Genomic DNA, 25,862 nt, shown 5'->3' with positions numbered 1-25,862 from the left:
AATACAGAACCAAAATAGATTTTTATAAAGTTGCTTTCAGAATTAGTATAAAAAAAATTAGTAATCACTAAATTTGATGTATTTGTGAGATGCTGCCACAGTAACTAGCTAGCTAATTTTCCCAAGCTGATCCTCACCAATTTCCTCAGAGCCACTAGGTGTCAGGGTTGTCAAGCTTTTACTGATTGAATGTTTATTCCCATCAGAACAGCCAGATAGACGTTTAAATTAGGTTGCATGAAATTCAGGAATGTGTTCAATGATGGATAATGTCTAGAAAAATGACTAAGTGGCTGACTCGCATGGCCAAGCACCGAGTCCATTTTTTAAGTCTTTCATGTTAGTATGGCAAAGGTGTGACTCTCTTGTGATTGCCTGATTCACAGATTTTGTATCTTTTGGATGAAGTTTTCAAAGCTGGGCCTCTTTTTTTTTTTTTTTTTTAGTTCAGTTTATGAAATCACTGTGGTATGGTCTGGAAGTATTGACTTGAAAAGGGAATTGTGTTCTAGGTTTTGCTTTATCACTGACATTCCATGGGTATTTAGCCTTTCCATTGCCCTATTTTCCTGAGAGTTACTTTTATTTTGTAGAATGTTGTGGGGTAAATGGAATATCTCTTCATATACTTTAATTTATATGAAAAAGGACACAATATCCATTTAAGTTTTATTTACTTATTTTAAAATTAGTGATGGCTTACATATTAGCACATGTAAAGGAAGTGGGTCACAGTTACACAGAGCTACTACAAGAATCTCCCAGATGGTGCTGCTTTAAATTCACTGTAAGTCACTGCTCTGGCCTATGCAATTTTTAGTACAGTTTTGTTTCCAAGAGCCATATTTTATCTCTGAGGGATATTTGAGTTGGCAGGCGATAGTCACTGTCCTCTTCTCTCATCCTTTCTTATTAGCACATTTTCATTGATTAGATTCTTGCATTAGCTAATTGTGAATTTGGAAAAATGTGAATGCTTCAAGGGTAGAAGGGCAAGACTTTGCCTGAATAAAAGACAGATAAGTAAATTGTATGTGTGTTTGAGGAAAAGATGGGCACATGGTGTAAACGTATGTACGCTTATGTATATGTAAATCATATGTTTATTAAAGGCAACTGTATGCCACATATTGTGATTAGTAAATGTATGGATCAGATCATGAAATGTTTATAACAGTACAATGGGGATGGTTTTATGAGCACCATTGAAAACTGTTAAGAGTTAAGTAACTTGTCTAAGGTCACTGGGCTAATAAGACGTAAAGCTGGGCTTTAAATCTAAATCAGTCTGATTCTAGACCTGGGAGTTTTCCAGGTCTCATTCCCAGTACCTTGCAGGGAGGCAGGCTGGAGGATAGGAAGGTGAGGAGGTCTCGGCGTGCAGTATGAAGACAATTTTAGGGATGCCAGACCCAGGGCGTAAAGAGATCTTTGAAAGTGGGTACCTGGTGAGAGGCAAAACAGGGTGGGTTCTCTCTCCACTTCTCTTTCTCTCATGCAGATTTTTAGTATATATGAAAACACAAAACGATTTTTGAAATAATGTCTTTAGACAGCTAAGAAAATGCATGAAACTTTATCTTCACAATCTTCCGAGTATTATATCTAGTAATCATGGTTCTAGTGAAATTTATTCACAGAAGGCAGTGTCTTAAACTCAAAGGGACAAATCCTTATGTAATGAACTTAACTGTACACATAACATACTGTCAATCCTTTTGTATTACACAACTCTAGCTCTCCTTATATCTAATGATCATTTTTCTTGATTTCGAAAGAATGGAAGGGGAATTGAGGGAAGTGGAAAGAGGATGATAGAGTAGAAAGTCAGGGACCAAAGACTGATGAAAAAGAGGGAAAGGAACTTGTAGGGATATGATAAGAGGGATCAAATGAGGGAAATTAAACTGTACTTGGTTTTATACTGTGTACCTAGAACTCTTCATTTTATTACCCCCCCCCAGTGTGACTCCCTGAAGAGATGTTAAGAAGGAGACCTGGGAAAATAGTATAGTAAAAGAAAACATTGATTTTTGAAGAATTAAAAATTTTTCAAAATAGAAAAATAAGGAGGAAAAAAGAGAGGAATACAAAAAGACATGGCAAATGAGGGAGATGGCAGAGGATAGCAAAGACAAATTTTGTTTACCTCCCATTTTGTTTCCAAATGTAGCAGAGCTTCCTAGGAATTTGTAGTATTAACCAAGTTCTGTACCAAAGCCACAAATGAATTGTTAGGAATTACTTTGGGCAGGGTTCAGAGAGTCAAAACAACATCATCTCTTCTCTGACGTGATGCGATTTGCCTTTTATCTCCAATCCTACGCCTTAAAAGGCCTCCAAACCTTTTAAACACACACAACTAAGTTTCTTCTGCTGGAAAAGATTCAGGTTTCTGTAAAATTGCAATTCAGCAAGAAAGATTCTGCCTTATAAGGCAGGATTCTTTGTACCAGAGGATTAGTCATGGTTTGTTTCTCGGTCTAACCATATTTATCATTCCTCTTGTGACAGCACGTAGCTCCATAAGGACAGAGCCTCGTCTGTCACCTTCAATGCTGTATTCTCTGCAGTGTTCACAACAGTATCTGACCCATGGCGAATGCTCAATAAATACTTGTTGGTGCTCTTGTTACTAAGAACAAGGAAGCATACCTGAAGTTTTGGTTTCAGATTACAGGCAATTAGTATTGATGTATTTTACTATACTTTTAAAATTCAGAAGGGCATTAACCCTTTGGCTTCCTGGTTAACCCTTTAGCTTATTTATTATTTAGGTTTTCTCCTAACATTAATAATTTTCCAGTCATTTCTTTAAATAAACACAAAATGTTAGTGTCACCTTAACTGTGAATTATGAATGAGCAGTGGATTGATTATAGTTATTTTCTTGGACTCATTCATTAGATTTTATTTTCTGTCCCTCCCTATGACATTTTAAACATCATTCTCAGAGATTCCCCCCCCCCCCAAACCCCCCACCCCTGGGCCAGAAAGTTCCTGGGAGTACTTTACTCTAGTCTTTTACCTTTCTTTTTTGGAATTATTGTACTTCTTCTCCTAACTGTGCAGTGCATTTAGCTATTTCTTTTCTTTCTTTCTTTCTTTCTTTCTTTCTTTCTTTCTTTCTAGGAGTGAGTGCTTATACTTCAGTACCTTGGGCTGTATTTTAAATTGGGGCACAAGCATCTCTCCATTTTCCTTCTGTCAAAAAGACTAATGTTGAAAATAGCTTTGGTTGGAAAAGGTGAGAGGAGGCCCTGATAGATGAAGTGATGGGTTTACCAGGATGAATCAGCTTGAAGTAACCAGATGACAAAGCAAGATTAGCCTGAGAATCTGGAGCCTTTTTCAGTTTTTACTATCTGGAGATGCATTCTTGGAGATTATCTGCTTTGACTGGTTTTTATCTTCCTGGTTAATGTTACATAGGAATGGTAAAAGTAAGCTTCAGTTATTATATAGAGCCCAGATTTATGTATTAACTTGAGAGGTTATAAATCAAGAAATTTCCTTGGGGCTTTGGTTTTGTGGAATAAAATAAAATAAAGTTTGATTTTCTGTACTCGAATTTATTTTTTTTTTATTTTTATTTTTTTTAAAGATTTTATTTATTTATTTGACAGAGAGAAATTACAAGTACAGTGAGAGGCAGGCAGAGAGAGAGAGAGAAGGAAGCAGGCTCCCTGCTGAGCAGAGAGCCCGATGTGGGACTCGATCCCAGGACCCTGAGATCATGACCTGAGCCGAAGGCAGCAGCTTAACACACTGAGCCACCCAGGCGCCCCTGTACTCGAATTTAATTCCCTCTTCTCTTTTCTACCCTTAATACTTATAATAGCATTATAAGACATATCCCCTTCCCAGAGGTTTCTGAAGTCCTTTGGTATAAATTAAAGTTGACATTATTGAGTTGAACATTATGAAGACTGAAGTACATTTACATAGGGATGTGAAAATATGCAAAATTAAAATCCTGTACTTCAGATACATATCCATGTTGGAACACATTACATACCCCTGCTCTCCCTCTTGTCTCCCTAAATATGCCATGCTATTTTGGCCTTCTGCTCTTTTCACAAGGTTTATAAAACTTGGTATTTAGAGTATACCAACCTTTTCTATTTGCTTATTTAATTGCTAATCATTCTTTAAAGCAAAGTCTAGCCTCCCTCATGGCACTTTATCCTATGACCTTTAGTCAATATGTAAACTCTTCCTTCTTTGTCATTTTTAGCTTTTAACCATGTCATACAATTTAGAATCTTATTGCTTATATGCTTACTCTTCAATAAGCTCAAGTTAGAGTATGGCTTTGTAGTCAGCCAGATCTAGTTAGACTGTTTGTACCACCTTGGGCATCATAGTTCTTTTTTTAAAATGTTAGAAAAATAACACCTAACTCATGGCCTGTTTTAAGAAAACAGTATGTAAAACGAAAAGTACATAAATGCTTTAAAATCCTTTAAAGTACATAGAGGAATCAGTATATAAAGGGCTTAGTACCATGCCTGACATGTGGTTAGTATAAGTGACAGTTATTATGATGTTGTTTTATATTATTCTTATAAGTCATCTTCCATAATGGTAAGTTTCAGAAGAATATACTCTCTATTCTGTACAGTTTTGTATGGCACATAATGTTCAGCACTGTTTTTAACATATCAGATGGAATGTTTCTGGATATAGATGATGTAGGGGTCAGAGATCTGTGTAACAAATAAACAAAAATCCCAAAACTAGAGATACCTTTTCAGAAAGCAGTTGCATTATTTGCTTCTAATCTGTTTTGTGGTCTCTTGATGGGCAGTAAAACTAAGGGGTCCTGAGTATTGTGCCATGGCAATCTGTGTTAGAAATAAGGTCTCAGACCCAATGTTCTGCCAAATCCCAACTCATGTAATAATTACATCCTATGTTCCTAAACTTCCCTTGTGCTGTTGTTCAGCACATTATTGTTCTCTCTTTAGTGATGATATTCAAGAATGAACCATTGCTTTTTTCTTTCACTGAGTTGAATGAGTTAATCCCTTCAGATAACTCCCAAACCAGAAGGATACATAATACTTTGTAAATAAGAACCGCCTTTAAAATGATTCCTTATCAATGAGGAAAAATAGAAATAAATTAGAAAAAATTTATTTAGTAAGAATAACTATAGGTTAACAACCTTGCATTGAAAAATACAATTCCAGATGGATAATGACTGACCACATAGAGAATAATCCTAGGCTCACCTTGGAATTCAAGAACACAAGACAACAATGTCGGGCTCTTCTGAAATCAGTGTTTAGCAAAACAGAACTGAATAATGTTAGGCTTGTTGTTGTTGTACTCTAGCATATAGAGAAGAGGAAGTTGATGAATTCTGGTAGTAGTCTTCATCAGTGTAAAGACTTATGGCAATAAAAATGTTATAGATCATATAGGATGAGGGGATATGTAATGATATTGCACTAGAAACTGCTTATCTGTAAGGACAGTACAATGTAGAACTAACTTCCCATTACATTACCATGAAAATGGAAGTTGTAAATATGTTTTACTTAAACTTTAAAAAAGAAAGTACCTATGCAGTTGGGGTTATTCAGATGAAGTCTAAGAAAGAGTGTAATTGGGGGCTAAATGAGCATTAACAGGAGGTGTTAAGCTTCTAGAGCAATAGTTCTAGAAGCAGTAGATTTACTTCAGTGGTTTTGGCTAGATGAAATATGTTAGTAGCTCAATTGGGAGAGGATCCTTCTTCCTTTCCTTGTTCTGTAATTAATCCAACTCTCTTGAAAGAGTTCTGATTGAATTACTCCTTTTAAGAGTAAGTCAACCAAAGACTGCTACATTAAAATTTTCATGTCTACCTTAGATAGTATTCTATTTCTTACTTGGCCAATGAAGTAAAATGATTATTTATGCCATTTATAAAACTGTTTCTGAAGATCCCAAAGCATTTCAGGCATTACTTAAAAATTTATTGCACAGGTATTAAAAATGTTGAATTATAAGACCGTGCTGCACCATAGTTCAAATCAACCCCATGTTTTATTCTATCCACTACAGATGCAATTCCATTTTTATTCAATTGCACCAGTTTGTCTTATAGAAAAAAAACAACGGCATTGCATTTATTCTTGACTTTTCTGGTATGGAGAGAGAAGAAAGTTGGATACATCATTCAAGGTCATCCCAAGCCAGTAACAGAGTCAGAATTAATATTCACATTTCCTAATTTCTAGCTTATTGCAGTAGTCATCTAATCATTTTCACTACTTCATAAACTGCAGATCTTTATAGGGTAATTTCTTTTTCTATAGTTACAGTCTGAAGTTACAAAACCTTATAGATTTTATGTAAGAACCTCATCCTTTATTTAAATAATCAAAATGATGCATATTATATATTGGTTCTCCTTCTAAAATTTGATTTCTACATTGTATATAATTAATAGTCATGACAAGTAGGTATCTCCTAATTAATTAGTAAAGTAGAAACATGGAAACATTTTTTAAATTCCAAGGTTTGCTATTCTGTTTCCATCTGTTGTCTCTGGGGTTCAGTTTATTGGTGGCACTTAGGTAGAAAGCTGTTGAATCAGGCATATACTAGCTGATTTTCATGCACCAGAGAAGATTTATTAATTTTTTACAAGGTTGTTTGCTATGATAGTTTGCCTCATGGGCAGCTTATAGTTACTTTATGGTGGAGAATGCTTATTGAAATAGTTAATGCTTTGTTATGGGTTGTTTTCAAAATATACAATGCTGATAGGAATTTTAGGGTGCTAAAAAACTTAAGTGTTTGCATCAATATGCACTTACTTTTGCCTGTCTTATAGTAATATACCTAAGTCCATAAGATAGTCAACAAAAGTTAGTTATTGATGAGGAACTAAAGTCCTAAAAGAGTTAACTCTGAAAAGGCATCTTCTCTAGTCTGATCATTTGAAAATGATCTGTGTGTGCAAAGAGGATATATTTTCACTCCAAGGACATGAGCTGTGGTGGCATATGATGCAGACTGAAAAGGCATACAAGTATCAGAATCTTAAACTAAGGAGTCTTTGGAATTCATCTAACCCAACTATTTTATTTTAGAGATGAGAAAAATGAGGCCCGTGGAGATAGCCTGTACACAGGCTATCTAATAGCAGAACAGGGACAGTGGCAGGGAGTGACATTTTCTTTGGTTCTTTTGTGAATCCTTTAGCCTAAGTCAGCATAATATGTGTATTGATCCTTCAGTATCTCTGGTTTGTAAACTGAATATAGATATGGATACTTTCAACATCTAAATTTATATGTATACAGTTAGATATTGAAATGCCTATAAATGGAGGTCATTCAGTAGCACCATTAAAAAAACAACAACAACAAAAGACAATGTAGTAATATTACAATATTTTAGAAGAGGTAGAAATTATAAACATCATTTAGTTCAATTACTCCAATACACAGATACACAAAAAAATACAGAAAACATCATTGTGTTCTTATATTGCAGAAGAATTTTGATTTAATAATTTCCAGATCCTGTATCCTCTAAAGATTTTATTTATTTGTGAGAGAGAGTACAAGCAGGGGGAGCAGCAGGCAGAGGGAGAAGCAGGCTTCCTGCTGAGCAAGGAGCCCGATAGAGTGTTTGATCCCAGGACCTTGGGATCATGACCTGAGCTGAAGGCAGACGCTTACCCTACTGAGCCACCCAGGTGCCCCTCAAACTTTATTATGTATACAAATCACTTGGGAAATTTTGTTAAAATAGGCATTTTAATTCAGTAAGTTTGGAGTAAGACAGGACAGTCAAATAAGCTCCTCAGTGATGCTGATGCTGCTGATCTATGGATTACATTCTGAGTGTGAAGGGAGTTTAAATAATAAATTACAGGAGAGTATCATTTCCAGTTGTATCGCAGAAGCCTAATACAATCCCTGGACAATAGTAAGTACTTAGTAAATATTTTAGATTTGGGTGATGATTCAATAGTAAGTTTTGTGTCTACATGTAGGACATAGAAGGTATTGCCATCCTTACTATGATATCCTTCATCACATATTTTATACCTTTGGTGCTTTTCTTTCAATGTGAAAGGACATGCTTGTGTACATAAATATTGTGTTTTTGTAGATTATGTATTTCAGCCGTTGTAGAAGTTGTTCTTTGCACATCTTTGCCCCAAGTGAAAGAATTAGTTTGAATATGACAGCAGTTGGGTCTAAGGTACAATTGAAGCTGAAGAAGAGTTAAGAATGTAATATATTTGTGTATCTAAGTTGTAGTGCTCTACCTGGGTTCACAATTAGGAAACAACAACAACTGTTACTGCATCCTTGTCAGGTGAAAAGATTACTGCTATAGCTGTAACTCCTGTATTAATAGTGGAGCTGGGAGTGCACCTAAAGCACGGCTGGCTAAAATTCAAAGGAAGTGTTGATGTTGCTAAGAAGAGGCCAACAGTTTTGCTGACAGTAGAGCTTTAACACGCACACACCAATCGTGCAGCCTTTTGTAGATGTTAAGTTGTTTGTGAGGGGCTTATTGCCTGAGGGCTAATTTAATATAAAATGAGAAATTCAGTTTATTCATCTTTTTTTTTTTTAAAGGATACTCGATTTTCGCCCTTCAAAATACCCTATTTGGACAGTTTCAAGTTGTCTATTTGATTTGATTTGTCTATTTAGGAGGAAACTTATTAGCTTTTATGTTTTTTTTCTCATGCTACAAATGTGAAAGCCGTAGAAACACATAGTGAAATACATCTAGGTAAGGGGAAGTACCACCAGAAGATGGAGCAACATGGCTGGTTTACTCTATATCTTGATCAGTGATTTACAAGGGTATATGCATGCTTAGGTTTTCTTCCATATACCGTGGTTTCAAATGACAGAAAATATATATAAAGTCATCTAATTAATATTCTTCAGAGTCATATTACAGTTTAGATGGGTTATCTTTGAATTTTTACATTGTAAATAGCCCTTCTTTCTTCTATGAGCAGCTGATAATTTGTATTCATTGACTGAATTATTAACTATATCTTGCTTAATATTTTTAGTATCACTTATGGGATTTTAGCAAGTTGCCACAATTAAGCTATAATATACATTGCATTCTTCTCCTTAACTGTATTTTTATGAATCTAATTTTTTCTCTGTTGTAACATACAGCATTAATACATTCTAATATTTGCTATATAAATGCTGCTCATGTTATTATAGCATCTGGTTGCACCATAGTTAAGTATTTATCATTTACTCCATTATAAAACCTTTGTTCCAAAAGCTGTATGAGCCTATTAGATATACACACAATTAGGTAGGTAATGATCTGTGGCTGCATCCATACAGCATCAGCAGCTGACCTGTGGCTGGTTTTCCAAGTGTGGTGTTGATTGTTGAGAGGAGGTACTTAGATTATGGGATGAAACTCTTTTGAATATTCTGAGGGCTTTGTGTGTGTGTGCTCATGTGCTCTGAATTAAGTTCTATATTTTGTTTTAACTTTACTGTTTGCTATTTATTTCTTGACCCTGATTTAGATACTGGTATTTATCTCTTTTGTGCTAAGTTCTCCATTCACACACTGGGAATTACTGAAGCTTTTCTTGGTACTTTTATTGGTAGAAGAAGGAAATGGTCCACCATATGTTTCATTGCTGATAGTTAGACATTTATTTCTTCATCCTAAATTTATATTTGTAAAATTAGAGGTAACTGAGTTTTGGTCTTTTTCCCAGCTTCAATGTTAGAGACATTAAAAAAAAAAAAAAAAAAGAGGGCTGTCATGGAAGCTGACAGTATGAAGGAAAGATTTGAAGGAAGAATTGAAAGAGGAAAAAAATACATTAATGAAGAGAGCTATAAAAAAAGTGGGGTACTTTTGACATTTTTGATAATCATCATGTGTAAATTTAGAGAAACTAATTGTGGTAACTTTGGTAAATTTTCCAAATTTGGGGGTTTCTTTGTCAGCTTTTGAGTGTAAGCTCAATGAGACTTGCTTTCTCAGGGTAGAGGCATCACTTTTCACTTTGGGTCAGAGAAGCAAGTCCTGGGGTGTGATACAATGTGTCCAATAAAAATAAAGAGAATTTTTGGTAAGCATCAATATACTGTATTGAGAAAATATTGGGCAGAAAGTTTTAGCTTGCCTCTTGCTCCCTCTAATAAAACATGTCTATACCATGTAGTAAGAGTAGGCATACTTAAGGTTAAACTCATTTAACAACTGAGGAACTATGTTTATTTTACTTAGAACATGGGTAATATTAAACCTAGACTAAGCTGAAGTAAATGGATTAAATGTACCTGAACTTTGTTTTAAATTTAGAAGAACTAAACTAGTTGGAAGCTCTGAAATCTATCAGGAAACAGGAGGTATGTAACTTCTGGCTTAAGATACTTAAGGTATTTGATTACTAACATAATGGGTAAGAATGGGATCCATGAACCTACCAGTGGCAGGGTATTTATGAAGGGAAGGAAGCTTAAATTAGATTCTGCATTAAGTAATATATGCTAGTAAGTTAGCACTTGTGAACATGTGGTGTTCATGACTGACTTATATCAATGGCTATGCATTTTCTTCTGCTCCAAACATCTGGCCCTGCAGACATAGAGAATATCTTGATATCTTTGTTACTCTTTATTTTTAAGAAGTTTTAGAAGGTTTATTTCTTACCCTTGGTAATAACCATTTGTATACATTGCTTCTATTGAAAATTAGCAATTTCTTATTGTCATTAGGATATCAATATGAAAAAAATGAAAATGACAATTTTTAAAAATGTTGGTGTAAGTGAAATAGATGTTATTATTCTACATTGTGCATTTTTTATGTACATACTTCTTGCGTATGGTTTTATATGAGACCTGAGATCAATGAACACACTCTAAAATCAAGCTCTTAGACTAAAAACTCTTGGTGATACTGAAGAACAGAAGTAATTGTGAGTAGTTTTAGGATAAATAGACTGGTAACATTTTTATGAAATATGGCATTAAAACATACTTGTTTTGAAGACCAATAAACTGGAAAGACCAGTCACACTTCAGAATAATAAAGAGGGGCACCTGGGTGGCTTAGCTGATTAAGCATCCGACTCTTGATTTCAAGTCTTGATCTCAGGGTCATGAGAGAAAAGCCCCATGTCTGGTTCCACTCTGGGCTTGGAGACTACGTAAGATCTCTCTCTTTCTCTCTCTCCCCCTTTGTTTGTCTCCTGCATCTGGGTGGCTCAGCCATTAAGTGTCTGCATTTGTCTCAGGTCATGATCCTAGGGTCCTGGGACTGAACCGCACGTCAGGCTCCCTGCTCAGCAGGAAGCCTGTGTCTCCTCACATTCCCCCTGCTTGTGTTCCCTCTCTCATTCTCTCTCTCTCAAATTAATATACATATAATCTTAGATAAAATTTAAAAATTTTTAAAAAGAAAAAGGAATAATAATTTTAAAAATGTAGTTAGGATTGATGTATAGCATGTTAAAGTGAAGTGCATATTCCCTAAGAGTCCTCTGAAAATGATGTGTGTATCAGAGGAATTATAGGCACCAGAAATAATATATATAGCTTATGATTCTTTCTTTCTCTTTCTTTCTTTCTTTTTTCTTTTTTAGAGAGAGAGCAGGGTGGGGAAGGGCAAAGGGAGAGGGAGAGAGAAGGAATCTTAAGCAGGCTCTCTGCCCCAATGTAGGGCTTGATCTCATGACCCTGAGATCATGACTTGAGCTAATATCAAGAGTCAGATGCTTCAACAATTGAGCCACCCAGGTGCCCCTATATAGCTTATGATTGTTAATGAAAAACGTGATACATATTTCTTATATGCTACATTTTCTTGTGAACTATATTCTAAAATGGATGGAATTAGGATGATGCTAAGAATTCATTTCATTGTGTTACATTATAAGCAATTAAAAATTTATTTGTAACAGGTAACCATGTTCTCAGAACAATAACTCATTTCATATCTAGCCATCAGTATGAATATTCTCCTTAACTTGACCATACTTTAAAAACTGGCATTACCAAAGCATCTATTGGGTTGGAGCTGGAGTAAATAACGGGTGATAAATTCCTACTAAAAGGAAACTCAAAATTATTATGCAGTTGTTTGGGAAGTTTGAATTTTTTTTTTTTTTTGACCCAGTGGAGTTGGGCAGAATCCGAATAATGACTCATAAAAGATTTCACAGCCATATTTAACTCAATTCAGACAAGTAAAAATATAGAATGTTTTACTTGCCCATGATGCCCCCTTTAAAAAAAAAAAGTTAGTAATTGGAGTATAGTTGACATACAATGTTACATTAGTTTTAGGTATACAATATAGTAACTTGACAATTCTGTATATTACTCAGTGCTCACCATGATTAAGTATTGTCACTATATTATTGCCACAACATTATTGACTATATTCCCTATGCTATACTTTTCAACTCTGCGAGAAAATTTATTTATTTATTTAATAACTGGAAGTTTGTACCTCTTAATCCCCTCCATCTATTTCAACCAACCCCCATCCTTCTTCCCTCTGACAACCACCAGTTTATTCTCTGTATTTAAGAGTCTTTTTTTGTTTGTTCATTTTTTAATATTTCACATATAAGTGAAATCATATGGTATTTGTCTTAATTTAAGGCAAATATATTAAAAAATAATGAGATAGTGTATTAAATTTATATCTAAAAACCCAGAACTTGGCTTCAGTAAAGGCAGAGAGTGCTTTATTATTTTTTAAAACTTATCTTTCTCCTAAGTACTAACACAAGTCATATATACATGAATAAATCCCCACCACTGTGTGAGCCTAGTCTGCTGAAAATAAAAAGGCATATATAATTCTGTCACACAGCAAGATAAAAGCTGTGTTCTTTATGCATGGAAACCATTTTCTACTAGAATGAGTCATAAAAAAAATAATAGAATATAAAGAAAGTGAGTTTATGGAAAGAAGACTGACTTCTTAGCATTATGTAAATACTTTGTACAAGGGTGCTCTGGTGTAAGAAACATACTATGTAATAATTCACTTTAATAAACAATAGGTGATGATTATTAATGTAATAGGGATTTTTAGTGTACATAAATGTTCATTTGCAAATTATTGACAGAGAGGTTAGAACGTTAGGAGACAGTGTCAATTGGACATTCTATAGTAAAGAATGTTTCTTCTCTCTGAAGCTGTGGGGACACCTACTATACAGGATAGATTTTTAACTTGTTTAATTTCTGCAAAAATCATGTGATGGAATGTTACAGGGTGGTGACCCGAGCCTTGAAATGAAAGTGAAAGCAGGTTACCTTTTGGTAATGTCCCATAAGATTGAGCATATTGGTCTCTACCCCTACCAACATTTCCTAATTCCCCATGACAGGGACTAAAATAGGATGCCTAATGCTTCATGTGCAGGTAGTGGGATTGTCTGAAGGGAGTGCCAAGAGCACACTGTTTAATAAGGAAGAGAACGGATGAGTACATCGTAATCATAAGGGATAAGTGAGTCTTAGGTAGAGGAACCAATCTAGAGAACACATGGTAGTTGCTAAAGGAATATTAAGAAGGGAGATGATATGGAAGAGTTTAGCATCCAGGTTAATGTGAAATCCAAGGTACTTTCTTAGAAGCAAAGTGTGCAATAATATGGCACAATTTCACTTTGACACATTATGTTCTCTTTTCCATTTCTTCCTGGACTGCCCATGCTGGAAAGAAGTTTAGGCCTAGATAATAATTAAAAAAAAAAAAAAAAAAGGCAATTCTTGATATCTTGCAAGGAGAGGCAAGTAGACATAACCAGATTTTCTTTTTTTCTTTCCCCTATTCCTTGCCACCCCAGGAATTACCTCCAGGCTGGGGAGAAAAGGAGAAGAAAAAACAAGTTTAGTTGTAGTCTGTTTTGTGCATGTCCTCCACCACTGTTGACCACTACTGCCCTCTTTCCTCAGGCTGGGAGACATGATAGAACTTAATCCATTGCAGTTTGGGGGATCTGGGATAAATAATGAAATCCAGGTCTAATCTGGACTTCTGAGAGTAGAAAGTTTTCTAGGGATCTTAGTGTCAGAGTGGGTATTTTTATTTTTGTTTTACCATATTTTCAAGCCAGAGTTGTTTTTTTTTTTTTTTCCCCAGTTCTGAAATAGTGTGGAAGGCATCAGAGAATTCCCTTGGGACCAGAGTGAACTACAGAAGTCATCTGAGAGAGGGAATCAGTGAACTTGGTCACATGAAAAAGACAAGGGCAACAGATTAAAGAGGGATGGGTGAGAGAAGTTAGAGATAACCTCAGGGATCACCATTGCCCAGGGATCACCAGTTTGCAGTGGGAAATGAGAGAGCTGCGGATTGTTCCAGTTGTCATTTGAGCGAGTGTTCTCCAGTGCTAAAGACTGGATGGGAGGAGTTGCATGAGGAACAGGAGGCCAGTGAAGGATCAAGGCAGATCCAGGTGGATGTGAAGATGGTTTTCTTCCAAATTGTCCTATATTGGCAGCTTTATGATCTCTCCTGTGGTTTAGACTTATCCCCAAGGAGAGGGAATCAGGAGAAAAATCTGAAAGAGGGATTTAAACCTGAATATGATTGAATTATGAAACTAAACAGATTTTTATCACTGAATTGGGATGAGTTTACTTAAACAATTAAATTAAACTTCTGTCCTGAGCAAAATGGGTCTTGGAGTAAAAAGAAAATTAATTTTATTCAGAAAAAATAAGCTATTTATTGATTGTACCTTCATAAGGCTGAAAAATAAGTTATATTTTTACACATCAGTGTTTATGGTTGTGAAATTTATATATGCTATAAAGTTCTAAATCCAGGACTGAATGGAGGAGCATTATCATATCTGGAAATACAGCAGATATTTTGATGATGATGATGTTAATGACGATGATGGTGTATGTGTGTAGCACCTGAATTTTTATCATTTACTTTGGCTTTTGTATTCCACTTCTGCAATAGCCAGATGGGAGATGAAGTATCATTTTGGTTAGGGTTGCCAGATAAAATATAGTATGCTGAGTGAAATTTGAATTTCAGATAAACAACAAATAGTTTTCTTAATATTAAGTATGTCTCAAATTTTATATAGGCATACTAAAAAGTATTCATTATTTGTTGGAAATTGAAATTCAACTGGGAATGTTTGGTTTTTATTTGCTAAATCTGGAAAGCCTTGCTCTTTGATACATATAGCCAGTGAAAAAATAAAACTAGCCTGCATTATACTCTGTAAAGTTTGACAAAAAATAGGTGCTATACAAGTGTTAATATTACATTTCATAGAAGAGGTAATTCTTTTTTTTTTTCTTTCAAGATTTTATGCATTTATATTTTTGAGAGAGAGAAAATGTGAGTGAGGCAGGGGGAGGGGCGGAGAGTGAGGGAGAGAGAGAAGCTAAAGCAGGCTCCAAGCCCAGTGCAGAGCCAGATGTAAGGCTTGATGTCAAGTCTCTGAGATCATGACCTGAGCCAAAATGAAGAGTCGGTTGCTTAACCGATTCAGCCATCCTGGTGTTCTTAGAAGAGGCAATTCTATTCATCTTGATGGATTGGGCTGACTCTCTGAGATAGCCAAATCAGGCCAGATAGACTAGAACAGTTTAAGAAAATTGCAAGAATATAACCTATTTGGTGACTTGTTCTAGAACACACAAATAGTAAGTGGCAGAATAAGGTTTTTCCAGGTCCAAATGGCCTTCATAATGCAAATACAGTATTTAAAGAACTTCTCAGGAACATATTTATTGTATAAGGAAAAGTACTCTTAAAATCTGGGTGGTTTGGTAGCTGTTGCTGTCTTCTCTCATGCACTCTTCCGTTATGGTCAAGCCTATAAAAGGAAACTTAACAAATCTTTTCCAGAAAGCATGTCTTTGAAATTAGTTGAATAATTTTGAAGAAATCATGAGATGCTACTTCTTTTTAACTTGGCATTTTATTCAAAGGGTGTTTCTGAAATTAAACCAGTGGGAGTTTAGCCAAAATAGTGCTGTGACACAATGATGTCATTTAGAGAAATGTTGTGCTGAGTTAAATAGCTCTAATTATTAGCAACTTTAAAATCATAAAGCAATTAAAAAAAAAGAAAACCCTTCACTTCTCTACTTCAGTGGAATACAGTTTCATTATGTGAAACATTTCACCTGGTTTGGATAGTGGCTGTCAGTGACTGTTTGAGATCCCAAATTTTTCCTTATACTCAATTTACTCTTGTGTCCCAGAATAATCCTGTTTTCGGGACCCCATTTTCCTCTGTCTTCTGAGGACCTCGCTCCAATTGGAATGCCTATTTTCTTACTACTTTCAACTTTTCTTACTCGTATTTCCTCCCTAGCTCATTATTAACCTGCTAAAGTTTGGCCCAAACACACATCAACCTTCATTTAAAGCTGTGTCTGTCTGGGGGCACATCTGTGGCTCAGTTGGTTAAGTGTCTGCTTTGGCTCAGGTCATGATCCCAGGGTTATGGGATTGAACCCTGCATCGGGTTTTGTGCTTGGTAGGGAGTCTGCTTCTCTTTATCTCTCTCCCTCTGCCCCTCCCCACTGCTCTTTGCTCTTTCTCCCTCTTTCTCTCTGTCAAATAAATGAGATCTAAAAAAAAAAAAAAAAAGAAAAGAAAGAAAGAAAGAAAGAAAGAAAGAAAGAAAAGCTGTTATCTGCTCCAGTAACAGTCCTATCTCTTTTCTATTCCTCATTGCAAAGTTTCTGAAATATTCTAGGTGAGCTAACCTGCTTACTTAGCTCTATCAGTTCTTGGACAGAAGTAGGAAAATCGAATTATTTCCTGTAGCTAAGTATTATTAACTGGCATTCTGTTCCCATTAAGAATCACATACCAGGGGCGCCTGGGTGGCTCAGTGGGTTAAAGCCTCGCCTTCAGCTTGGGTCATGATTCCAGGGTCCTGGGATCAAGCCCCACATAAGGCTCTCTGCTCAGCAGGGAGCCTGCTTCTCCCTCTCTCTTTCTCTCTCTCTCTCTGCCTGCCTCTCTGCCTACTTGTGATCTCTGTCAAAGTAATAAAATCTTTAAAAAAAAAAAAGAATCACATACCATAAAAATTTCAAAATTAGCCATGAAAATAAATGAAAACAAATTTAATATATCTTTTCTTAAATATATTTTAAGCATATGGAAACAAACTCAACATAAAAGCTATGCAATAAAAATACTCCTTTTGTGAATTTTTTTTCATGGATTGGCCAAGGTGAGGCTTCTGAAAATAGGAGACCAAAGAAGTAAAGGCTCTTTCATGGTAAAGCTACCTTCAGAAAACACAAGCGTATTTGTTGTTTTAAGGATCTTCAAATTGCATTCAAATTTAGGTCAATCTGTTATTAACATTTTTGTTCATTCATTGGACATGAATATTTCATTGGTCTTTGAATTGTTAAATACAGGTGAGGGAAGCTTTTATGATTTTTTTTCTTTTAATGATTCCTTACTCACTTTAATATGAGTCAGCTGATTTGCTCTGTCTAGACCAGCTCAGCAGCATCGCCAATGGACTCAGTAAGGAGATGACTTTATTAAGAGTTGTGGGACAGATGTAAATCTGTACCAGTTTTAGTAATTTTTTTGAAAAGTTTTAATTATGTCCTTGCTGTCTTCTCCTTAGCATTGGTTGTTCCTCTTCTTGGAATGCTTTTCCGTCAGAACTTCATAGCACGGTTCCTTCTTATATTTCAGGTTTCAGCTTAAATACTACTTGCTTAGAGAGACTTCTCTAATCCATCTAAGGAAGAATCATCTACCCCTGGCCTCTTCATAACCCTTATCAATGTATGAAATTATCTTGTACATTTAATTTTTTGTTGTTTATTGCCCAACTTTCTTCATTAGAATATAAACACCTTTTCTTTCTTCATATTGAATTGTACTCAATAAATATTTATTAAAGAAATGAATGATATGAAAGTTTAGTGATATCAGTGTATCAAAAGTCAAACATTTCCTAGTAAGGGTTTGTATATAATTGTTTTTTAAACTTCTAACTTATGGGGCACCTGGGTGGCTCAGTCAGTTAAGCATCTGTCTTTGGCTCAGGTCACGGTCCCATGGTCCTGGTTTTGAGCCCTGCATGGAGTACTGAATTGAGCTTCCTGCCCAGCGGGGAGTCTGCTTCTCCTTCTCCCGCTGCACCTCCCCTCTCTTGCTCACTTGGTCTCTCTTTTTCTCTCTCAAATAAATTAATAGATAATCTTTAAAAAAAGAAAAAGCTTCTAATTTAGTTTTTACTTTTCAGTAATCTGGTTTCTGTCCTCTAGTTGCACCAATACTGTTGTTGTTTATGATCACAGATGCAGTTGACATTTTTCAGAACTTTTAACTTCTGTAATGCATTTAACACCATCAGCTGGCCTTCCTTCTTATATATCTTAATTTTCTTTCTTTCTTTCGTTCTTTCTTTCTTTTTTTTCTTTACATTTTCTTCCTACTTATCTAAATACTTTGCACTTTCTCTCAGGGTAAATGTCGGTATTTCCCAGAACATGACTGCCTTTCCTTTTCCTTCCTCTTCATTTTTCTTTTTCTCTTTTTTAAAGCCTTCTATGTACACTATAGAGTTATCTCCTATTTACCTATAGACTCAATAAGTACCTCTAATTGATAATTAGATGATTCCGATTTCTTCACTTTACTCCAGATATTTCTTTTTAATTACAGAATTTATCTGGGTAGTTAATGGGCTTTTTTCAAGCTCAACATATCCAAAGTTTACTATTATCTCTTCTTGCCCTCCATTCCCAATCCTTCTTTCCATTTGTAGTCCGTCTTTTAGCAAGTGCCTCCTACTAACTGATTTTCTTGCATTCAGTTTCACTCCTCTTAAATTCAGCCTTAAATATTGTTGCTAGAAAGGTTTTTTTAAATAGCAAATCTGAGCATGTCATCATGTAAAATCCTTCACTGGTTCTCCATTGCCTTTAGAATAAAATCCAAATTTTATAAGGCATTTAAGACCCTTCCTTTTCCAATAAGAGCTTTGTTTTCAACCATATCAGAATATTTGTAGTCTTTTGAACATATCACATTTCCTCTGGCTTCTTATGCCTTGGCATATACTGTTATTTCTGTATGATTATTTTCTTCTCAGAGTCTCATGGCCTGGCTCTTACTTGTATTTCAAGTTGCAGATTTGACTGCTCCTAATTTGGGGTAGATGTCACGTTTTAGTGTTTTGAAACCATTCCATGCATATTTTTATCACATCACTTGTCATACTGTACTTTATTTTCCTGTCCCCTTTAACTATATTATAAGCTCCTTGAAGTCATGAAGAAAATTCTTTCCTCTCTATTCCTCAACACCTCAAATCATGCCAGGGACAAAGTTGGTTTTAATGTTTTAATGACTGGTTGTCATGTGAACAAGTAATTACATAGTTCTTTGAGTATCTCTGTCTCTCTCTCTTTCTCTCTTTTTGGTGTGAAGAGCCTTCATAATCTTTTGAGGGTTACTTGATTGGATATTGTGTCACCATTTTCTTTTGTCTAACTGTTATTTTTGGGGAGGAGATAGTATTTTCATGAACTGAATTGTTTTGGTTCTTATTTCTGTCTTCTTGTTATATTAGTTTTTATACTTGTAGATTGCTTGAGCCTTTGTATTTCTGTGATGGTCTAAAAGGGTTTGTAAGATTCCTAGTTTAAGCTTTTCTATCAAAGTTGCAAAATACAGTTTATTTCCTAGATGGCTTTTTCTGGGTGGGATGGTGAGGGAAGGGGTAGAAATCCTTCAGTTTTTTAAAATATTCTTTTGTTTTGTAGGATCCTGAATTTCCCTTTCTCATTCCTTTTTATGTTCACTATGCAGTTCCAGAGAGTGTTTCTCCATTCCTTTTTGCCCTTTTCTCCCCCAAAACCTTTCTAAGACTAGATCTTAGAGTCTTGTGCTCTAGTCTCTCTCTCTCTAGTTGGCTCTGATCTACTAGGACTTTTTCCCAGCATTTGTGGAATTTCTTTTTCTAGCTGTGATTTTAGATCAGTTGTAAATGTTGGTGCTGGGTTCCCTCTTCTATTTTCAGTGTAGTTTTCTTCCCTAGACTGTTCATGTTCTCCGGGAAGGCTTGCCCTAGGATTGTGAAGGGTTAGCATGCTGGGATTTGGTGTTAATTTTTCCATTTACATGTAATTTGGATATAGGTTGTTCTCTTTTCTTTATTTATGTTGATGACATAGGTTTTGTGTAGGTTTTTTGTTTGTTTGTTTTTTAATTTTTTTGAGAATGTGCATGGAGATTTGGAGTTATACAGGTAGCATGACCTTGGCTATCCAGATTTTGATCATAAATGTTTAAGAGGATTGTAAAAACAATTACCATTTATCTCCTGGTAATGTAATTTATTTCTTTGAAAAAATAATTTGAAAGATCCTTTAGTAAGTGTTATGAGATTTCTGTTTGAATATCTAAATTGTCTAATAGCCTTAGTTAAAAAAAAATAAAATGCTTAATGGTAAGAAAGGTAGAGAAAAGATGAGATTTAGCACCAGTTTCGCCCTTGCACAAATTCAGATTAGGATATAGGAGATAGGAAGCAAATTAGGGTCTTCAGAGTTTATGGCCAGTAGAAAAATTCAGGAGAATAAAATTATAGTAAGATTAGTACTTTAAGCTAAAGACATTTGTGGCAAGTTTTCTCTTCAAGAAAAGTAGCTAAGTGGGGTGCCTGGGTGGCTCAGTGGGTTAAAGACTCTGCCTTCGGCTCAGGTCATGATCCCAGAGTCCTGGGAATGGGCTCTCTGCTTAGCGGGGAGCCTGCTTCCTCCTCTCTCTCTGCCTGCCTCTCTGCCTACTTGTGATCTCTGTCAAATAAATAAATAAATTCTTAAAAAAAAGAAAAAAGAAAAAAGTAGCTAAGTACTAGGTGCAATAGTGAGAAGTAAGCAGTTTTAAAACAATTTGGCATTTCATTTCCATGATATTGATTTTTCCAGATACTTATCTAAGCCCCTGAGAAGGTGGGCCAAGGTGCTCTTCTTGGCCTCTTTCCATGCTTAAGTGTTTGGCTCCTGTCAGAAGAGCAAAGATCACCTGCCACATAGGCTTCCAGTGAATAAATACCAAATGGAAAGTGACAAGTTGCAGCTTGGTTTAGAAGTAATGGTTCATTTTTTCTCAACCAAAATAATTAATTTGTTTATATGGATGGTGATTGCAGAGGTGGCCTGGGTAAGGAGTGGGAGAAATTACTCAGTTGTAATCAGCACTGGACCTTATAAAATGTATTTTAGTAATTGAACTAAAACACTTCATTTTGAATTGAGTTTGAATGATTTGCTGCAAGTCAAAGTTGAATTTTGGTTATATAAAAAACACTCCAAGGAAATCTATAAAAGATATACTAATGGAGATATAGAGATAATTGTTTCATAAAAGAAGTTTAGTTTGGTTTACTGCATATATAATACTTGCTGTACTGATTCATGTTAGGAAAGAAGAAGAAACAAGTACAAAAAGAAATCAGCCAGTTCAAGGAATCTCTGGCCCATATAGCCGTTATGAGAGCCGTTTATTTCTTTTCAATACCTTCATTTCTTACTTTTAAAAGTTAATATTACCTTCAATTTTCTGAATACTATCCTTGTACTATTTTAGCTCAGTTTTTACTTATTTATTTCCCATCTTTCCCTTCTTCTACCAAAATGCTGTGTCCCCATGCTGTCTCTAGTTGCCTAGGAACTTCCAATTTAGAAACTTGACAAAGTTCTGTATTTCTAATATCCTCTAACTTCTACCTCCCTAACAAACACTGTTGCCCTGATCCCTGTTAAATTTTAGTGTGAGCAAGATGCCCTCCTTCTTCTGCTCCAAATTCGGGTTTCATGTTTATCTTCAGAGTTTAGAGGCCCCCTCATCCACGGATCTCTAATGGTTGCAAGTCTGAACACTCATGTCTTTTCATTAGACTTTCTGTGATACCTAGGGACTGTAGATGGCCAGGAGTAAGGCTGGGATCACTACTATCTTAACCAGATGTGTGGGGTTGCTTGTACTGTCTCCTCCCACAGGAATGGGACTTGGTATTGTGCTCCTCCCATGGGAGTGAGGTTGCCTGCTGGATTCTGTTAGTTATGTACATAGCTCTTCCCATTGGCTATAGCCATGTTCCCAGAGATCTGGGTTACAACTCCAGCTCTTCCAAGTGAATCCTCTTTTCTTCCATGGGGAACCACCCAGAATATGTGATGGTTTATAAATACAATGACCCATTTTCCTTCAATATAGTCCTTGATTGACTAGGATGATTCTTACATTCCTTTCTCCCCTTAGCACCTAACTTACGTGAAGGGAGCCACCCTTATGTTTCAGTCACTGTGACTTGGGCAGTCTGGTCAGAAGCTGAGAGAAGGGACACACGTACACACTCTTCCAAGGGTTTCCAGTTCTCCAGGCTGGCTGTGTCTCAGCAGCAAAGACTTAGTGAAGGTGCAGGAGGTAGTTTTGGGATGATTAGGAAATATGGCAGCCAGTAGAGGAGACATTTTTGCCAAGCAGGACGTCTTACTGTCAAACCAGAATGGTCTTAGGATGGTCAGTTTTATCTAGCTCTTAAAGGAACTACCTACAGAAAACTGACTCTGCTGGCATCCTGCTGCTGCTCTGTCCTCTTGCATCCATGTGCTAGAATAGCTCTTCAGAGCTCTTCTGGGCACTCAGTAGTATTTGATTTCTCTGAAGCTTGTCCAGACTGAGATGTACTCCCTAGTACCCACATTATGATTAGGGGTTCCAGGTAATCATTTGGGAGGACTGGTTTTGTTAAGTACTTTTTGGATTTGGTATCATAACTGGAAATTTATATTCTTTTTTCCCATTACCATAAGATTGCAAAACTTAAATGGAAGAAAGTAGTAAAAATGACTAAAGGGTGAATAAACATGACTCACTGGAAAGAAATTAAATTTACTTGATCTTCAGAGGAGAAGGGTGAGAAGGGACCCTTTAATTCTACTGTATGGTAGAAAATGTCTATTATTTACCATGAACGCAGAAAAAAATCAGAAGATAAAACTTTGTTATCTGGGTACAGATATGCTTGGCTACAGCTAGCAATTTTTTAGCAACTTTCTCTGTCTCAGGTTGTGCTAATCACTTTACTTACTATTTCATTTGATCCTTGAACTAACTTTACAATATTGTCATTATTTTCCTCATGAATCTCACCAATGAGAAACTGGGGCCCGTGGAAATTAAAGGTGGGGAATACAAGGACCTATTAAACTGTGGGGTGGGGGTGGTGGAAGCAGAAGCTGAATGTATATTCAAAGAAGCAGAAACAATGTATATTCAAATACTAGCCGTTGAAGTTAAGTCATGGGTCAGAAATCAAGCACAAATACAGAAATCAGGAATACATAATAAAGCAAGAATTGTGATTAAGTATTTAGCTGACTGTTAGGAACCAGACAATCTATTGCAGTTGAGGACTAGGGAAGGGTGGGGGCTCATAACCCAATACAGTGAAGGAAGGGATTAAAGATCAGTATCTAGATAAGCAGTGTTTTTATCCGATATGAGATGACATCCACAAAAAGACTGATTATGGAGGCAAACTTAAGCTGCGTCCAGAGAATCTATGTATATTTCTGGTTAAAAGAGGCTTTTGTTCCCCGGGCATGGGCAGTCCCACAAATAGAACAGGTGAATGAATCTGGAGAAGACTGCCTTTGATAATGCATCCAGCAGTGTAGCTGCCACATAAATCAGCACCTATGACTTTGCAACTTAAATTGTGACACCTGTGTCACAAATGACTTACATTTTAAAATTCCCTAGGTTTGAGTTGCTTTTAAGCAGCTCTATTGGATAATAGCTTCTAATTTGGAATTTTTAACTAACAGAAGGTATGGCATTATTGATATCTCTATAGGGGAAAATACTAGTTTGCCTGAAACAAAAGAAAACAAAACAAAAGAAAACCAGCAATAGCAGTGTTTTTTATCAGGCAATCAAAGGTAGCCTTCAAAGGAAGAGACCCTTAGTTGCTCTTCTTTTCAAGTGTACATGGAACATTCTCCAGAATAGATCACATATGCAGTCACAAAACAGGCCTCAATAAATACAAAAGATTGAAATCATACCATGCACCTTTTTGGGTCACAACACTATGAAACTAGAAGTCAGCCACAGGAAAAAATTTAGAAAGACCACAAATAGGGTCACCTGGGTCACTCTGTCAGTTAAGCATCTGCCTTTGGCTCAGGTCATGATCCTAGGGTCCTGGGATCGAGTCCTGCATCCGGCTCCCTCTCTCTCTCTCTCTGACAAATAAATACGTAAATAAAATATTAAAAAAGAAAGACCACAAATAAACATGGGGATTAAACAACATGCTACTAAACAATAATGGGAGGGTCAACAATGAATGGGTCAACAAGGCAATTAAAGAAGAAATTTAAAAAATACATGAAAACAAATAAAACAGTGCAATAGTGCAAAACCTTTAGGATGCACAAAAGCAGTCCCTGAGAGGGATGTATATAGCAATACAGGCCTACCTCAAGAAGGAAGAAACATCTCAAACAACTTAAACTTACACCTAAAGGAGCTAGAAAAAGAACAACAAATCAACAAATGAAGACTTGAGCCAGCAGAAGGAAGGAAATAATAAAGATTAGAGAAGAAATAAATTATGTGGAAACTAAAAAAAAAAACAATGGATAGATCAATGAAACTGAGATGTGGTTCTATGAAAAAAATTTTTTTAAAAATTGATAAACATCTATCTAGAATTATCAAAAAGAAAAAAGAACCCAAATAAATAAAATGACAAATGAGAGAGGAGAAATAAGAAATAGTACCACAGAAACACAAACAATTATAAAAGAACATTATGAAAACCTACATGCTAACAAACTGGACAACCTAGAAGAAATGGATAAATTGCTAGAAACATATAAACTACCAAAAATTGAAAAGGGAAGGAATAGAAAACTTGAATAGGCTGATAACCAGCAAAGAAATTAAATCAGTAATCAAAAAAACTCCCAACAGACCAAAGTCCAGGACCACATGGCTTCACAGGCAAATTCTACCAAACATTTAAAGAAGAGTTATTACCTGTTCTCAAACTATTCCAAAAAACAGAAGAGAAAGGAAAACTTCCAAATTCACTCTGTGTGGTCAGCATTTCCCTGACACCAAAACCAGATAAAGACTGTACTAAAAAAGAGAACTAGGCCAATATCTCTGATAAAAGAGGCCAATATCTCTGATAAACATGGATGTAAAAATTCTCACACCGAATCCAAGAATATTTTTTTTTTATTTTTTTATTTTTGATAAACATATATTTTTATCCCCAGGGGTACAGGTCTGTGAATCCAAGAATATTTTTTAAGAAATCTTTTACTATGATCGGTTGGGATTTATCCTAGGCTGCAAAGGTGGTTCAATATTCACAATCAATCAGCGTGATACTCCACATTAATAAAAGAAAGGATCAGAACTATATGATCAATTCAATAGATGCAGAAAAAGCATTAGACAAAGTATTACATATATTCATGATGAAATCTGTTGACAAAGTAGGTAATAAAGTCCATATATGAAAATACACAGCTAATACCATCCTTGTAGGGAACAGCTGAGAGTTTTTCCTCCACAGTCAGGAACGAGACAGGGGTGTCCACTCTCATCACCGTTGTTTAACACAGTACTGGAAGCTTTAGCCACAGCAGTCAGATGACAAGAGAAATAAAAGGCATCCAAATCAGAAAGGAAGAAGTCAAATTTTCACTATTTGAAGATGACATGATACTATATATAGAAAACCTGAAAGACCACCAAAAGACTGTTAGAACTGATAAATGAATTCAGTAAAGTTGCAGAATACAAAATCATTGTACAGAAATCTGTTATAT

At 35.7% G+C, this 25,862-nt stretch overlaps 1 protein-coding gene across 1 annotated transcript in view; it reads left to right on the top strand.

Annotated features, from left to right (window-relative positions):
* Positions 1-25,862, top strand: part of CTNNA3 (catenin alpha 3) — a 1,804,468-nt gene that overhangs the window by 163,018 nt on the left and 1,615,588 nt on the right. The window lies entirely within an intron of this gene.

The sequence above is a fragment of the Mustela nigripes genome, chromosome 4 (assembly GCF_022355385.1).
Source record: "Mustela nigripes isolate SB6536 chromosome 4, MUSNIG.SB6536, whole genome shotgun sequence".
Classification (NCBI taxonomy): Eukaryota; Metazoa; Chordata; class Mammalia; order Carnivora; family Mustelidae; genus Mustela; species Mustela nigripes.
The sequence above is the reverse complement of the archived record's forward strand: the minus strand, read 5'-3'. Positions and strand labels throughout refer to the sequence as shown.